Source organism: Bos grunniens, chromosome 17, assembly GCF_055505025.1.
Source record: "Bos grunniens cultivar Pamir isolate PY7600 chromosome 17, Bosgru_T2T1.0, whole genome shotgun sequence".
Classification (NCBI taxonomy): Eukaryota; Metazoa; Chordata; class Mammalia; order Artiodactyla; family Bovidae; genus Bos; species Bos grunniens.
Window position 1 is genome coordinate 5,117,532 of NC_141181.1, and position 13,751 is coordinate 5,131,282.

Sequence of the window (13,751 nt, forward strand, 5' to 3'; positions counted from 1 at the left end):
AGAAAACAAACTTAGCATTACCAAAGGGGAAAGAGTGCATGCTCAGTCGCTCAATCATGTCCAACTCTTTGGGATTAATATACACATACTGCTGCTGCTGCTGCTGCTAAGTCGCTTCAGTCGTGTCTGATTCTGTGCGACCCCATAGACAGCAGCCCACCAGGCTCCCCCGTCCCTGGGATTCTCCAGGCAAGAACACTGGAGTGGGTTGCCATTTCCTTCTCCATAAATCAACCATACTTCAGTTTAAAAAGACTACATGCATGCTGGGCCACTGGCAAAGCGGCCCCCCTGCATCCCCCTGCTCCCCAGGAAAGTCTTCAAGCAGATGAACTGCTGGGGCAGGGGAAGCAGAGTCCTGGTTGCTGTATGTGTGGGGGGTAGGGTGGCCTTAAGCCCCAATAACTCGGCCTTGTCCTCGAATCCCTAAGGTGACCTCCAATAAGCCCTCAAGGAGCTCTACTGCTCCACAGGACATAAGAGAGACCATTGTGATTGAGGGGAAAGCTCTATTTGGGAAATCATAAAGCCTCTTTTATAAGCACTTTAGGTTATTTATTTAACCAACACCCATGTATCGTTTACTATGAGCCAGACACTGTTCAAAGCGTTTTACAAATCCTAACTTCTGTTAGATCTTGATATGAGCCCTAATTTGCTCCTTACAAGTTGTGTGGCTATGGTCTAATCATTTAACTTCTTTGAGCCTCAGTTTCTTCATCTGTTAAATGGGAATAATAAAATCTATCAAACTGCAAGAATCGAATGAAATGTCACATGCTAGTGCTTTGGAAACTAACACATGTGAGTTATTGTCGTTTTTTGAGTCATTGTCACTTTGGTAATTGTTGTTGTACAAAAGAGTTAGATGTTTCTCCTCCTAGGAGCTTCTGATCTGTGATGTCAGGAGAGGACTTAGTCAAGCCCAAGCTGTAGAGATTGGGCAGTAGAACCAGAAATTGCACCTCACATTTCAGAAGAGCATGAAATAGTAAGATTTCAGTTAGACTCTTGCCTGGAGAATCCCATGGACGGAGGAGCCTGGTGGGCTGCCGTCTATGGGGTCGCACAGAGTCAGACACGACTGAAGCAACTTAGCAGCAGCAGCAGCAGAATGGTGTGTGTATGTGTGTGAATGATTACTACAATAAACCTGGTCAATGTTTAACCCACAGGACTTTGGTCCCTTCATGATTCCCTTATCTTATTTCCACTCACCTTTCAGGTTTCAGCTTAAAATTGCTTCCTCTTGGAAGCCCTCCTGATTCCCAAGACCTGTGTAAGGGATTTTTTTGTGTGCTCCCACAGCATTCTATACTTGCCAGCTTCTTTCCTTCATGGTTTTCTTGTCTAGATCCTCAGCCAGACCATAAGCTCAACGAGGAACTAAGCCATACCCATCTTTTTCAGCCTTGTACAATATCTAATCCTGGCACTTTGTGGGACCTCAGTAAATAGTTGTGTGAAAAGGTGATTATGTATCGGGACTGAAGAGGTGGGAGGAACTTAGGTTCCCAGTATATTTCTAGGAGACCTCCAGAAATTTGCTTTGCCAAGAATACAGATCTTTTCTTATTATCATAAAACACATGGGGATCACGTCCTAAGATGACTCTGAGACCAGGCCAGCGCCCAAGGTCACACTGGAAGTGCTCAGAAAGTATCTTTATCTCTGATTCCTAGGTGACCTTTGCCCACTATTAAAGACTTTCGCCTGACAGATTATTCTTGATGGTGTGTGTCTATCATGAAGGCTTAAATCCAGTTTGGCAATTTGAGCAAGATGGGAGAGGTTCTCCTTTTTAAGAACTCAGCCTCCGAAGTGTAGACAAGCTTGGGAGAGACTGGAAGGAAATCCAAACTGTTTTATTATGGGACTTGTTGGGGGCGTATGAGTATCCTTGTCGGCTTCAGAAGGGTCAGCGAGTATGCTGTTCGCTGAAAAATTTCATCCATTGCAAAGAGATGAAGTGGTATTGAGAATGAAATAAAATGTCATCCCCAGTGAAATGAAATGTCTGGGGGAAGGGAAACGCGGCTGACAAGGATGACAGAGTTGACAGCCGTGGGCAGACAACCGTTTAGCATAAGTTAATTTACCGGCCAGCTCAGTCCAAAAGGGTGCTCATATCTGGCTCACACTATGATATATTAGACTGTGACACGATGGTAGGAGGAGAGAGAAAAGGGCCATTTCCAAGGACATAATGTATTTTATGTATGATTTGCAGAAGCGTAAAAAAGACCAAGATGAAACCGCTTTTCATCTTTTTTAGACTCCTTATCTCCTTGTGTCCACACCAGCTCCTTCTCTGGAATGCAGGATTCAAGCAATGATGCATCAAGTTAAACTATGCATCTCCATGGAGGCGAATAAGAGAGTTCACTGTAATCAGCCAGAGAGACGCGTGTATCGTATACCTGCAAAGGTGAGTATGTGGTTAGTTTTCCGCGAGTTAGAATCGGAAAGCAAGTCAGCCACAAAACAGACATATCTCTTTGCACTGGAGATTGGTAAATAAAGTCTCTGGTTGTAATTCAGAAACAGTTAAAGTGAACTGAATAAGACCATGGTTTCTAAAAACCTGAAATTATTCAGAAGACTAGATGACAGCCTTATGTGCTTTTCCTGACAAAAACAATTCCTAGTAAAGCACTTGAAAGCTTTGCCTTTTCTCCCTAAGCTTACAGGGAGAGAAGCACAGAAGCAATTACACAGATGAAACGTCAATAAGGAAATGACAAAAAAACACGATTAGACTGTAAGCCACTCCCCTTGGGGCACCTTGGACAGCGTAGGTGTTCAAGTTCCTTTATACAAGGAGGTGAGGGTGTCCTTCCCAAGGAGGACCGGGGTCTTTTGACATCTGAAACTGATTGGAAGAACGATCCAGGGACCCTGTCGTCGCGGTTAGCTGTCACATGCTGGTCAGTTACAGTAGAGGGCCAGGGAAAAGAGAAGCCAATGCCCCGGGCACGAGGACTATGCCCAGTCTGGGTATGGCTTCCACCTCTCCAGCCTTTATACCTGCCTGGTCCCAAGGTGCCTCGGGAGCACTCAGGTGGGTAGGACAGGTGAAGTTTTTGCTCTTATTCAGTCGATAAGGTATATCTGACTCTCTGTGAATGCACGGACTGCAGCATACCAGGCTCCTCTGTCCTCCACTATCTCCTGGAGTTTGCTGAAAGTCATGTCCATTGAGTCGTTGATGCTATCTAACCATCTCATGCTTTGCTGCCCCCTTCTCTTTTTGCCTTCAATTTTCTTCAACATCAGGGTCTTTTTCACTGAGATGGCTCTTTGCATCAGGTGGCCAAAGTATTGGAGCTTTAGCTTTAGCATCAGTCCTGCTAATGAATATTCAGGGTTGATTTCCTTTAGGACTGACTGGTTTGATCTTGTTGTTCAAGAGACCGTCAAGAGTTTTCTCCAACAACCACAATTCAAAAGCATCAATTCTTTGGTGCTTAGCCTTATTTATGGTTCAACTCTCACATCCATACCTGACTACTGGAAAAAACATAGCTTTGACTAGATGGGTAGGGGCTACAGATAAAATACCTTGCCTACCAATGGCTGTCATTTGATTTGCAGAGTCCACGCTCTTGAAGTTTTGGATTGAAATGTAAAATGGGATCATGTTATAAATGCACTTCAGGAGTTGATTGTGTAAAGGACATCCAAAGGACTTCCCTCAATTGCAAACTGTAAAGCAAGACATTATAGATAGTAGTATTTTAACCAATATAGCCTTTAAATTTGACTTTAAATGGCAGGTTTTCTTGTGGTGAAAAACCTTTATATTCTGAAATCTATTTCTGTAATTATTTTGTGTTGCAAAGCAGTAGATTAATAAGTCATTAAATGTAAAATATATTCACTATTTTCTTAAAGTACAAAACAGCAAAAAGTTGCCCTCTCTAAATTCTGTGAGGTAGAAATATATTTTTGCTATTATTTCATTAAAGAAATACTAATTTGACATACAAAAAGTAAAAAGGACATAGCATAAAGGTCAGTTGACAATAAATACAGGTGAAATATAGTTTTACAAATGTATACCTAGTGTTTGACTTTAGGAGAATTGCAACGTGAAATTTTATTTCATGGTATTACATTTATATAATTGTGAGTGTGATGCACATTTGCCAGCTTGTGGGTATATATTCAATGAGATACCATGAAGCAGAGCAGAAATTTTCAGTTTATCCTTATATTTTGTGTTTATCATTCACTATGAAACTGTGTTTCTCAAAGATTTGGTAACAAAAAATGGAAGTAACACTCTTCATGACATTTCCCTAAATTTGGACTGTTTCTTGTAAACTGAAGAAAGTTCACTGAGAGCTCTGATGCTATACTTATTCCTCACTGGACCCTGAAGAATCTGGGAGTGGTAGGACCCAGGTGCCTATGCATGAGTGCCTGCTAAGTCACTTCAGTCGTGTCTGACTCTTTGCGACCCTATGGACTATAGCCCACCTCTGTCCATGGGATTCTCCAGGCAAGAAGAATGGAGTGGTTGCCATGCCCTCCCCCAGAGGATCCTCCCCACCCAGGGACTGAACCCCTGTCTCTTACATCTCCTGCCTTAGCAGGGAGGTTCTTTACCACTAGTGTCATCTGGAAGCCCCCCGGTACCTATAAATCACCCCTATTCAGTGATTCCCCTTAGCTGAGCCTGGGCAGCTGGAGGCCCCAGGGTTTCAACTCAGGGCTTGCTGGGTTTGTGGGCAAAGATGCTTTGGCCTGTGAAAACTGCCCTTGGATCAGTGCTGTTCTATCGCTGAGCATTTGGGAACCTCTGTTCTACAGGATATAGATAAAGGTCAAGTTTACTCTTAATTGTCAATAATCATGAGATAGTTGGCTGTAGTAAGAATGCCAGGCTAATCGCAAAGAGGAAATTAATTTCCTATCTTATAAATGCATGTGTGTGTGTATGTGGGTGTGTATGTGTATTAATTTCCTATCTTATAAATGCATGTGTGTGTGTGTGTATGTCTGTGTGTGTGTGTGTATGTCTGTGTGTGTGTGTGTGTGTGTGTGTGTGTGTGTGTGTTGCTCAGTCCTGTCCGACTCTTTGCAACCCCATGGACTGTAGCCTGCCAGGCTTCCCAGTCCATGGGATTCTCCAGGCAGGAGTGCTGGCGTGGGTTGCCATTCCCTTCTCCATTATAAGTGCATAGTCTCCCCTTTTGTCCATTTTCTGCAATAGGCCCCACATGGTAGTGGGTTGCAAAATGTGCCCTCCCCACATTTATATCCACCCAGAATTTCAGAGTGTGGACTTATTTGGAAGGAGGGTCTTTGCCAATGTAATTAAGGATCCTGAAATGAAATCATCCTGGATTTAGAGCAGGCCCTAAATTCAATGACCAGTGTTCTTATAAGGAGAGGAAAAATTGTGCCTGGGACTGACATAGTAGGTTCATCATACCGCAACAAACAAACACACTCACAGAAGAAGAGATGAGATTTGTGTTTACCAGAGGTGGGGAGTGGTGGTTGGGGGTGGGGTGGGGTGTGAGGGGGTGGGGGGTGGGGGTGTGTGAGGGGGTGGGGGTGGGTAAGTGGAATTGGAGGAAGGCAGTCAGAAAGTGTGAACTTCCAGATATGAGATAAATCAGTGCTGGGGATGAAATGCACAACATGATAAGCATAATCAACACTGCTGTGTGCTATATGAGAAAGTTGGTAAGAGAGTAAATTTGAAGAATTTTCATCACAAAGAGAAAAGGTTTTTTTTTTTTTTTCTCAATTCTGTATAAGAGGTGATGGATATTCACAATTTTTTATGGTCATCATTTCATGATGTATGTAAGTCAGATCATGACCCTGTAACTGACACAGTGCTGTATGCCAGTTATATCTCAATAGAACTGGAAGGAAAAAACTCACACACAGAGAGAAAATAAAAGGAGGGAAGGAAACCAACAGACACGCAAAGGAGAAGGCTATGTGAAGACGGAGGCAGACAGCAGTGATGCTGCCAGCAGCCACAGAGCGCCAGGTGCCTCAGAGGCTGGAAGACGCAAGAAAGGCTCGTCCCCTGGAGCCTTCAGAGGCAGCACGGCCCTACCAACACCTTCAGTTTGGACTCTGGGCTCTGGAACCGTGAGACAATAAATTTTTGTTGTTGTCTCTCAAGTTAGCGTCCTGGCAGAGTAATACAACATCTTCTGCCTCTTGTGACTCAGTTCTCTCTCTGCTGTACCCTTGGCCAGAATGAGGCTGTTAAACTCAACAAGCGAATCTTGTGGACTCTCTTTGTTGACTAAGGAACGCTTCTTCACAAACCCTTGCTGGTTTCCAGGCTCCATTTGTTGGTCGTCTGTCACCGTCTTGACTCCTCGCCCTGTGATATTTGCTTCTGTTTTTGCTTCTGTCCCCTTGTGCCCTGAGAGTGTATATGTACAGACGGGTGGATGCCTCATCTGCTGTCCTTTTCTCCATGTTAACGCCTGAGGAGACTGAGAACGAACTGAGAGGGTTAACTTAGAAGAATCAGTTACTCTCAGGTCTTCTCTAAGACATCCTCGCTTTTACTATTCACCTTCTGACATCAGCAAACAGGCATGCCACTGATGTTTATAATGACCGGCCCATTTCAGAGACTTTTTATTTTACCCAAACAGCATCTCCTTATTTGGTAACCCCCTCCGGGCTGCTGCCTGCCTGCTCTGGACCTATAGTAATCCCCTACTAAATTCAAGGCTGAAATCTGACCCACAGCTCTTTTTAAAACAACTCACATCCTAACTCAGCCAAGAAAGAAACACATACATTTACAGAGGCCCAGGTAAGGGCCTGACCTGATACAGGACGGCTTTATGTGTGTGTAATGTCATGGATGATCCCCAGGCGGCGCTAGTGACAAAGAATCCACCTACCGATGCAGGAGACGCAAGAGACACAGGTTCGATCCCTGGGTCAGGAAGATCCTCTGGAGGAGGAAATGGCAACCCACTGCAGCATTCATGCCTGAAAAATTCCGTGGAGAGAGGTGCCTGGCGGGCTGTAGTCCGTGGCGTCACAGAGTTGGACACGACTGAGAGCACACCCAGACACATTGTCATGGATCCACCTAACAGGAAGAAGAGAGACCACTTAGTCTTCGTTTCCAGCCCTCTGGCTCTTTCCAAATGCTGGTCCTCTTCCCTCTAAGGCCTCCAGGGCACAAACAGGGTTGTTTCCGCGTTCAGACTCTGAGAGTTCTCCAGGTAATGTGAAACAAAGGAGAAATACTTCCTCTGCTGTTGCCGAGAACTATTTTGTCTTTTAGGTAATAATGCAAAGGGGAAATGAAACCACCCATGCAGCAGGCAACCCTCAAATTCTTCTGTCCCTGGCTGCCGACTCTTCTCTGGTCCCCTCCCCTTCCGGCGTGTCCGCTCTTGTCTCCCTGATGCCAGTTCCTAAAGGGAGCCTGCCAGAGCCAGGCAAAACCACCCCTGGAACAGGGGCCGAGGAATCGCTGGACTGTAGAGTGATCTGAAGGGCTTGCAGGGAAGAAGCCTGGGCAGCAGGGGTGATGGGGATTCTAGGAGAGCTTGAGGCAACAGCACTGTCCACCAGCACGTGAAAGTTGCGTCCAACTCTTTGCGACCCCACAGACTGCAGTCCATGGAATTCTCCAGCCCAGAATACTGGAGTGGGTAGCCTATCCCTTCTCCAGTGGCTCTTCCCAACCCAGGAATCGAACCAGAGTCTCCAGTATTGCAGGCGGATTCTTCCCCAGCTGAGCCATCAGGGAAGCCCTGTCCACCGGAGTCGTCCACCTGCATGTTTGACAACTGGTCTGACCATGGGAGGGCGCCACTGGGTACCAGCCCTGCCTCACTGCGTGAACGTGAAATTGTGAAAGTGTTAGCTGCTCAGTGGGTCTAACTCTTTGCGACCCCATGGACTGTAGCCCACTAGGCTCCTCTGTCCATTGAATTCTCCAGGCAAACGTACTTGAGTGGGTAGCCATTCCCTTCTCCAGGGGATCTGCCCAACCCAGGGACTGAACATGGGTCTCCTGTGTCTCCTGCATTGGCAGGCGGATTCTTTACCCTCTGAGCCACCAGAGAAGCCTGCCTCACGGTGTGACCAACACTAAGTGATTTAACCCTGCTGCTGCTGCTGCTGCTAAGTCGCTTCAGTCGTGTCCGACTCTGTGCGACCCCATGGACAGAAGCCTCCCAGGCTCCTCTGTCCCTGGGATTCTCCAGGCAAGAATATTGGAGTGGGTTGCCATTTCTTTCTCCAATGAATGAAAGTGAAAAGTGAAAGGGAAGTCTCTCAGTTGTGCCTGACTCTTAGCCCCTCTATGGACTGCAGCCTACCAGGCTCTTCTGTCTATGGGATTTTCCAGGCAAGAGTACTGGAGTGGGGTGCATTGCCTTCTCCGGATTTAACCCTACTGAGATCCAAATTCCTCCAGCATCAAAAGAAGTGTATTTGTCCTGTCTGCACAGCTTCATATCAGATCAGAGTCTGTGATGGATGCTTACTGCTTATAGCAGAATTTAGACAGATTTTACTCTACCTTTGTGGCTCAGCTGGTAAAGAATCCACCTGCAATGCGGGACACCTGGGTTTGATCCCTGGGTTGGGAAGATCCCCTGGAGAAGGGAAAGGCGACCCACTCCAGTATTCTGGCCTGGAGAACTCTATGGATTGTGTAGTCCATGGGGTCGCGAAGAGTTGGACATGCAAATGAATGACTTTCATTTTCACTTTTACTCACAGGGTTGTGGTGAAGATCACATAAATTGTTACAGGGAAGGTGGTTGAAAGAGTGCCTGAACCATAATAACAATTAGGTGGCACTGAGTTGGCAGCTACCTAAATCCCATAAGTTGAATGAGAGGCTCTGAGCTCCAGTTATATAAATGAAAACCCCCCAGGTTGACCAGAAAGGTAGGCTGCACTTTCGCTTGCTAGATATTTCCATTATCAGATGCTGATAGCTACCAAAACAAACCAAAAAGACAAAAAGGGTTATTTTCCAACCCTTACATGCCTTCTAAGAAAAACTTTCTGTTTTTTTTTGGGGGGGGGATGGCCATCAAATACCATGCAACCTCTTTTCTTGTCAACTTTGTGGGACTTTCGGCAAATCACTTCACTTCCCAGAGCCCTACTTTCTCTTCTGTTAAATGGGGACAAACACTTGGGAATCAAGCAAGATAAAGTATGTAGAAGTCCTTTGAAAATGAGAAACACTGCATAAATATTAGGAACGAAGACATATTTATGATTTATTAAGTATGTAAGCACAAACTTCTTTTTTAGGATTAAAAATACTCCCATAAGATGCCTTAAAGCCTCAGGGTAGACAAAGACCTATGGAGATACTGGAATGGATGGGGGACTGTGTATCATGAAGGTGAGTTGACCAGAAGGCTTAAGAGTGACAGGAATGGTATTTGCATATAGAAAAGGTTAGAGAGGTTTCTGCCCACATGTTTTCCATCTTCACTGAGGACAGACAGGAGTAATTTCTCTGCTAATGAGGATTTTAAAAAATTGAAATGCACGGCTCAGTCTGCATGGGGTTTCTTCTCTGAAGGTCCATAGATCTGGGGTTTGCTAGGGCTGAGGAATGCTGGGTGAGAAATGGAAGGGAACCATCCATGCCTGGAACATCCCAGTCATTCCCAAACAGCCATGTCCACACCCACATTTTTCTTGAACAAATTTGTATTTTTGTCTTTTATTGATTCATCAATTCACTTGCATCCTATATCTAAATTAGCATTCCCATTTATTCCAGGGTGGTTGTGCCTACAGGTTAGGAGCACAGACTCGGGAGTCAGGGAGCCAGGTTCCAATCCTGATTTTGCCACCCTTTCAGCTGTGTTGTCTTGGTTCATTACAATAGCAGTCAATCTGCTATACCTTGGTTCCCTTATCTGTAAAATGGAGATAATAAAGGTTCTTACCTCAGAGGTGGTTGTGGGCATACCTGGAACGGAGCAAATGCTCAAAAGTGGTAGCCAGTGTTACGCTAAAGCCCTCTCTTCATGGTTTCAAAGAGATCTCACACTTGAATATTTGTTCTATTAGCTGGATGTTTCACACATGACAACTTTCTAGTCTGTAGTGTATTCTTCTTTTTCGTCTTACAAAAATCTGTTCTCAGAGGAAAGTACATTTTTCTCCTTGTTTACTCTAGTAGCCATTCTCTGAACTTTCTCAAGCTCCATTACATCTGCCTTGAAGGGAAGCGACCTGGAATTGTTCAAGTGATGTCCTCCCTAAAGGCAGAGAGATGAACTGAATAATTTATGAAGGTACCTTCTGGCAATACGACTCTTCACAGTGACTCTTAGGTTAAGGGAATTTTCCTTTTCAGACTGCCTCATCGGCTAGTAGAGATCTCTTTATAACGCTAGAGGTCACTGTTACAGCAATATTTCAAAAGCATCAGCCTTACATCAGCAATAAAATTGAGAAAAAATCCTTCCGAGTACGCCAAGCGAGATGGTATTATATGGGTATTTTGAGAGCAACAGCTGAAATTTTATCATGTTTCAAAACTGAAATCTGCTTCTAATCGCCTGTTTCTCATCCCTGGAAACAAATCTGTTTCCTTGTGGTAGTGAGACCCCTACTGGGGAAGATCTGGGGTGGGAAGGTACGCCCTGGCTCGGACTGATGACTTCCAAGTCAATCTCTCCTGCTCTGATGCATCAGCCAAGCCCGCTTCTAGATTTCCCATTGTCTTCAACTCATTTCCATTTGTCAATCCCCTCTGCCTGCAGCTTCAACTCAAAACTTGTTAAACAGGAATCAACTTCCCGGTCAGTTCTTCTCTCCACTTTCACACCCAAACAGCCTCTCTTCTCAACTCCCTTACTGATGACTAAGACCAGACGCGCCCTGTGATTTGAGGCCTTTATTTCCCAAGTCCTGCTGCTTCCCCATCCTCCTTGCATTTTGAACGTATCTTCCTTTGTGAAATCGGAATAATGAAGGTACTCACATCACAGTGTTGTTTGGATTAAACACAGCCCTAGAGAGGGCCCAGCTCAGGGTAAGACCACCCCTGTGCAGGACTCCACACCCTTCCCAGCAGCTATCAGGTGAGCCCCAGAACCTGTCCAGCTCCTATCAAGACCCCCAGATTCAGGAATTCCCTGGAAGTTCAGCGGTTAAGGCTTCACTTTCTACTGTAGGGAATGCAGTTTCCATCCCTGGTCAGGCAGCTAAGATCCCATAAGCCTTGAGGCCAAAAACCCCAAAAATGTTTAAAAAAAAAAAAGAAAAAAAGAAGAAGTAATGTAACAAATTTAATAAAGATTTTTAAAAATGGTCCATATCAAAAAATCTTTTTGAAAAAAGACCACCAAGATCCCTTGCTATTTGCTGGTGACCACCAGGACTAACCCTGTCATGCGCCTTATCCCACTGATGTCCATCCCCACAAGACCCAGGACTCACAGGCCATCTTTCAAATCTGGCAGTCTAATCCCCATCCCTTCTCTGACCTCATCTGGCCCCCTCTGCATCTCCTGAGACACTTTCACCTGTCCTCTGGAACCTGGGTCAGTCAGCCAGTCAGTTCAGTCGCTCAGTCGTGTCCAACTCTTTGTGACCCCATGGACTGCAGCACACCAGGCCTCCCTGTCCATCACCAACTCCCAGAGTTTACTCAAACTCATGTCTATTGAGTCGGTGATGCCATCCAACCATCTCATCCCTTCTCCTCCTGCCTGCAATCTTTCCAGCATCAGGGTCTTTTCCAATGAGTCAGTTCTTCACATCAGGTGGCCAAAGTATTGGAATTTCAGCTTCAGCATCAGTACTTCCAGTGAATATTCAAGACTGATCTCCTTTAGGATGGACTGGTTGGACCTCCTTGCTATCCAAGGGACTCTCAAGAATCTTCTCCAACACCACAGTTCAAAAGCACCAATTATTTGGTGCTCAGCTTTCTTTATAGTCCAACTCTCACATACATACATGACTACTGGAAAAACCATAACTTTGACTAGACAGACCTTTGTTGGCAAAGTAATGTCTCTGCTTTTTAATATGCTGTCTAGGTTGGTCATAGCTTGTCTTCCAAGGAGCAAGCAAGCGTCTTTTAATTTCATGGCTGCAATCACCATCTGCAGTGATTTTGGAGCCCCAAAAGATAAAGTCTGTTACTGTTTCCATTGATTCCCCATCTATTTGCCATGAAGTGGGATTTCCCAGGCAAGAATACTGCAGTGGGTTGCCTTTTCGTTCTCCATATAGGCAGCATCCTAGATGCTGGGCTGCAGGTCTGGAGAGGGAATCACGGGAGCAGCAACAACCAGTGGGGAAGGGCTGCCCCGTCACCATCCTCAGTCTCCAGAACCCTCAGCATGACCTCAGAGCCTTTACCCCACCCCTCCTCACTCCCAATTTCACTGTCTTAGCTAAAGTGCTACACCAGACCACCTGACCTTGCCTCCTGAGAAATCTGTGTGCAGGTCAAGAAGCAACAGTTAGAACTGGACATGGAACAACAGACTGGTTCCAAATAGGAAAAGGAGTACGTCAAGGCTGTATATCGTCACCCTGCTTATTTAACTTCTATGCAGAGTACATCGTGAGAAACTCTGGGCTGGAAGGAGCACAAGCTGGAATCAAGATTGCCGGGAGAAATATCAATAACCTCAGATATGCAGATGACACCACCCTTATGGCAGAAAGTGAAGAGGAACTAAAAAGCCTCTTGATGAAAGTGAAAGAGGAGAGTGAAAAAGTTGGCTTAAAGCTCAACATTCAGAAAACGAAGATCATGGCATCTGGTCCCATCACTTCATGGGAAATAGATGGGGAAACAGTGGAAACAGTGACAGACTTTATTGTTTTGGAACCTGGGTCAATCATCAGCAAAATCCTTCATCCCGCACCCCTCCTGAGTGGTCCCTGCCCTCCCTCACTGAACCGTGGCTCATCCTTTGGGGATACTACTTCCCCTGTGCCCTCTGCGGGGGCTGGAGGTGGGGCAGGCCTCCTCCTTCTGCTTCAACCCTGATCTTGTCCTCAGATAGAATACTGAGTCTCCAGGCATTCTTGGGTTTTTTTTTTTTTATTATTTTGAGAACCTTCCGTGTCTCCAGTGTTACCCATGTCTGAAGTCTCAGCGGTTTCAAGTTACACACAGGTGATCTTTCTGACACCTTCCTCCTTGAAACATTTTCTTCACTTGGCTTCCGGGACAACACACATCCTTATTCTCCTTCCAGCTTTCTGGCTGCTCCATCTTCATCTGCTATAAGAGTTTCTTTTTCTTCCTCAACTCCTCAGCCTCTAATTGTCAGAAGGCTTAGTCCTTGAACCTTTTTTTTTTTTTTCCTATTTATTTACTCCCTGGTTGATGTCTTCGAGCTTTAAACATCCCCTATATGCTGATCATTCTTAAATTTTTATCTCCAGCACAGACCACGCCCCTGACATCCAGGCCAATACATCCGGATGCTAACTTGACTTTGCTAATTTATCAGGTCCCAAACAGAAGTGCTGATCCACCTCCCTGCCACTGTCCCCCTAAAGGTCATTCCATTTTTTCCCAGCTGCTCAGCCAAAATCCTTAGACATCCTTGGTTCCTGTCTTCTCTCTCTTCTCTTTCTCTTTCTCTCTCTCTTTTACACAGAGTATCTGACTCATCAGCAAAGTTTATTGAGTCAACCTTCAAACTCTAATCAGAAACAGATCACTTTTCGCCATCCCTGTTACAACTATTTTGTTCTGAGCTGCCATCGTTTCTGTCTTGGATGGCAG

General features: G+C 45.2%; 1 long non-coding RNA gene across 1 annotated transcript; it reads right to left on the reverse strand.

Moving 5' to 3' along the window:
• Positions 1–2,193: 2,193 nt before the first annotated feature.
• Positions 2,194–7,088, reverse strand: LOC147354955 (uncharacterized). Its single transcript, XR_015144894.1, has 2 exons — positions 6,895–7,088; positions 2,194–2,421 (listed from the first exon to the last, which is right to left on the reverse strand). It is a non-coding gene; the product is annotated as an uncharacterized LOC147354955 (long non-coding RNA).
• Between the last annotated feature and the right edge of the window lie 6,663 nt (positions 7,089–13,751).